This window comes from Palaemon carinicauda, chromosome 3 (assembly GCF_036898095.1).
Source record: "Palaemon carinicauda isolate YSFRI2023 chromosome 3, ASM3689809v2, whole genome shotgun sequence".
Taxonomy (NCBI): Eukaryota; Metazoa; Arthropoda; class Malacostraca; order Decapoda; family Palaemonidae; genus Palaemon; species Palaemon carinicauda.
The window spans coordinates 94,200,192-94,204,768 of NC_090727.1; the positions used below are offsets into that span (position 1 = coordinate 94,200,192).

The window sequence follows — 4,577 nt, forward strand, 5'->3', positions numbered from 1 at the left end:
TTCTCTTAATATTTAATTTGATATTCATATGCCAAGAATAAAACCCCTTTTGGTCAATATGAACAAACAACACAAGACTGAGACAGTATGTATAGTCAACTCTCTCTCTCTCTCTCTCTCTCTCTCTCTCTCTCTCTCTCTCACACACACACACACACACACACACATATATATATATATATATATAATTATATATATACACACATATATGTGTATATATATATATGTATGTATATATATACATATATGTATACACACACACACACACACATATATATATATATATATATATAGATAGATAGATAGATAGATAGATAGATATTTAGAATTAAAAATTGTATATTTTATTTGTGGAAATAAATAAAGAATCCACTGAAGATATCCGGAAGTAGAATAAATATATAGGAAAAAGTTACAAAGAATAAATCCAAATTCATAAAATAATAAAAGAACAATAAGCAAAACCAAAACACCAATTTAATAACAAGAAATAAATAAACAAATAAATAAGGAAGTGAAATACGAGACTGTCACAAACGGAATGAGGAACCCGAGACGATCTCCCCACCTACAAATAACAACAATATTAATACAAATAACAACATATCTCCTTATCGCCCTCACATGATTTCAAAGAGCTAATGGTACAAAATTCAGTCCTCGACCTTGCCAGGATTCGAACCTGGAATCTTCTGATCCGTAGTCAGACGCGTTATCCGTTGCGCCACAAGGCCGTTCTAACGGAAAAAAAGGTTTCAAGGCACTAATTATTCATTCCTCAAACTAACTTATTTTTTTATCAATACTACATAAATTTTCTTCACATAAATGATATTGATATTTTCCAACTAATTAAGAAATAAAATTTTTAATTTCATTTATAGGGATATTTTAAGCAAAGATTTTTTTTAACATGCACACGAGCAGTGTAGGACCTGGTCCCCCTTGTTATATTTCGGTATGACTTTGGGTATGGGTCAAAAGGTCAATACCACCAGCTGACATACTGCATCCCCTCACTCTCTCTTCTTCCTATCAGGTCCTCACCACTCAACAGGGCTTCAACTACACGTAGTATCTTATTCTGTACAATGCCATAATTAATAAACATATACAGAAATAAGCGATAAGAGAATATGAGATACGGCGGTATTTCATTGAACCGAATAAACTGCCAGAAGACTGGTTTCCTGAAAAAGACTTTGCAACTTTATGTTCCTTAAATGATAAAGATTAAAGTGGTGTAGATACTAGCTAAATTTAAACCTAATGAATTATATACTGTCATGGCTGCATAGAGCTGGATATTAGCTGCGTATATATATATATATATATATATATATATATATATATATATATATATATATACACACACACAGTTGAAACTGTGTGCCAGCATATCTACCTGAATATTTAGCTGATCCTCTCTTGCATTACATATACCGCACCTTCTATATGTCTCGACTCTCCGTGTTTCCCATTAGTAATATTCCATCAATCCATCTCGATACCTGAACTTGGCTGGCAATTCAGTTCCCTCATCCTTTTTATTTTCTTAAAATGCAGTACTTTCTCCGTTTCATCTTTGACCCAAAAATGAAAAAGGTTCATATTTCACAAGAGGAGACGTTGGAAGGTAAATATCTCCGAGAGATCGATACATCTTAAACTACATAGCTTAGGTTTCTCATTTCCTTCCGTGAGGCGGAAAATTAAGAAAAAATAAACCCTTTCAGCTTTTACAGCCCTTTCGGAAGGCATCTTAAACCTAAAAGTTTAACCCAATATTCATATTTCATAAAAGTATTCTCAAGAGCTTCTTTTAAAAAGTATTTATCGATTAATCAGATTAACGAGGTGAAAGAATAACCTGACTCACAGGACTGGTGAAGGTTCATTATGAAAACAAAAAAGTTGATTATAACTAGTAAACAACAAAGTAAGTTAAAGCTAATTATAACTTGTCAGTTCCAATATTGTAAGACTTTATCAACGGGTATAACAGAAAATTATGGTTCTGATAAAATCTGTTATAAAGACTTCCTATTAAAGACTTATCATTATTAGCTTTCGACTTAACTTTGAACCTTTTTCCGAGAAACGCATTCAAATTACTTAAATTAATTATCAAATTTTCTGTAAACCATCATAATGCTAAGGTTTGAGAACAAACATTGAAGAAAAATTTCATAAACAACGACTCTGAAAATGAGTCGTTGCTAAGAAAATGTGACGTGCAAACATACACAGCAATGAACTATTATAGGATGATTTCCATCGTCATGCAGTTGAATCACTGAAATTTTCCAAATTTAAACTAGATAGATACACATGCTTTCTTGTTGAATGGACTCAAATGAGTCTTACTTAAAAAGGCATTAATTCTGTGATGATTTATGTCTTATTGCCATATATTCTAGAAATGAAAGTACAATAAAGAAGCAGAGAATACCTTGAAAAATATTCAACAGATTAATAAACAATTGACTAGTAGTCAAATGCTACTGAACCGGGCAAAACGAGCTAACTGAAACCATATGTGACATAAGATGTGTAAAATAACATTTCAAATAAGCCTTGATCGTTACACCTTGTATTGTATTGGATGAATGACTTCACTGGGTTTGAAGTTCACCCATGAAAGGCAGAGGCAAGGGACAGTGACAATTCCCTAGAGACTGACCATATATCAATATGGTCAACGGCCAAGCCCCATCTTCACCCAAGCTAGGACCGGGGGTCAAACCCCACATTCTTAACTCACAAGGATGGTGAGGTTGCACACACTACAAGAAACTATTGAATTTGACCGGGACTCGATCTCCCGTCCAGCAGAACTCCAGACAAGGACGTTTCCAGTATGCCGCTACAACTACTTTGCTTGAGCAAATTATAATCAATTTTGTTATCTCTCTCCAAGACCAGTTATCATTACCCTAACCTTAGGCATGAACACCTAGACAAGATCTATTTTAATCCTGAATGCGGACGTTACAGGTTACTATTAAAATGTAGGTACTGAACAAGCCATTGATATTCATTGATAAACGATACATGTAAATTTGAGTGATTTACTTCCAAACAAGATTTATAATTTAAAACAAACACATAAACCAAAAAATATGTAAAGATTAATAGGAAGCATAAAAAAGAACGCACAAATCTCACAGGAACTTTAAAAACCAAACGTGATCATTCAATAAGGTACTAATAAATTTCAAACCGATTTGGGTCGGACATAAAAAAAAACTTTATTTCTTCCTTAATAAATTCAATATTTTTCTGTGTACTAAATTTTTTCTTTGGATATTAATACGAAACATAAACCAACAACCCCCCCCAAAAAAAAAAATTCACGGAAATTTTAAAGACAAAAGCATCCAATAAGGAACTATCAATAGTAAAATCGATTTGTATCAAACAAAATGAAAAATCAGGGTGCGTCATAAATTTTGTTTTCCACATCATTTTTTTCTTCCCACATATCAGTTAATTGACCTGTTGACATCAACACCCATTTCATCTCGTCCTTGAAGACCAATTAATATCGTCACAGACGTCAATATTCGGATCTGAATTCATGAAAAATACGGGTACCTCAAAATTCCAACTATCGGAATCATTTGAGAGAGTGATAATCATAAGGGATTTTATATATTAATGAAATTCTAGAATATATTAAATGCATATATATAAATATATAATATATACATATATATACATACATATATACTATAAGTGGTCTATTTTAAATATTTACTTTGAAATCGAACTAGTATATCAAATCCTATTTATTACCACGTTACAGAAACGAAAACCACGACGTATAAAGTTATCTTATCTGGAATATAACTATAATCTGGAGTAAACATTGAAAACACCACAAGAATTTGATATAAAGAACATCGATTTCCTATTGATATACTGCACTGTTTTGAGAAAAAAATAATAACAGCAGCAATAACAGCAACAACAACAACAACAATAATAATAATAATAATAATAATAATAATAATAATAATAATAATAATAATAATAATAACAATAATAATATTGAAAATCAAAAACTTTATTCCAATCGAGGATTTTCTATTAAACATTTTGCAGCGTCCAATAAATATGCAGGGATTTTCTACAAATTGAGAGAGAGAGAGAGAGAGAGAGAGAGAGAGAGAGAGAGAGAGAGAGAGAGAGAGAGAGAGAGAGAGAGAGAGAGAGAGAGCACGCCATCCAACACGCTCTTCCTTGTGATAACTATTTCAATTTCCGTTCCAATGAAAACAACGCAAGATTAAAGAGAAGACCAACGCAATTCTCTGTCTTCTTCATCTTCCTTAAACAGCGATTATACTTCCAGTGATATGAGGCAGCATTACTTGCACAGAAGCCAAAACATCATATGAAGTTTACTGCAGTTATACTTTACACTTGGTAAAACATTGATTGGGTATACAGATGGTAAAATATTGGGTTTACAGTTGGTAACACATTTGGAAAGTTAAACTATCAATTTTATCCATTTCGGTTATCTCGCAACCCTTACTGAAAACAACTGATTCATTCAAAATTATTGCTAT

At 32.2% G+C, this 4,577-nt stretch overlaps 1 non-coding gene across 1 annotated transcript; it reads right to left on the reverse strand.

The window, feature by feature from the left end:
* Positions 1-661: 661 nt before the first annotated feature.
* Positions 662-734, reverse strand: TRNAR-ACG (transfer RNA arginine (anticodon ACG)). Its single transcript has one exon. It is a non-coding gene; the product is annotated as a tRNA-Arg (tRNA).
* Between the last annotated feature and the right edge of the window lie 3,843 nt (positions 735-4,577).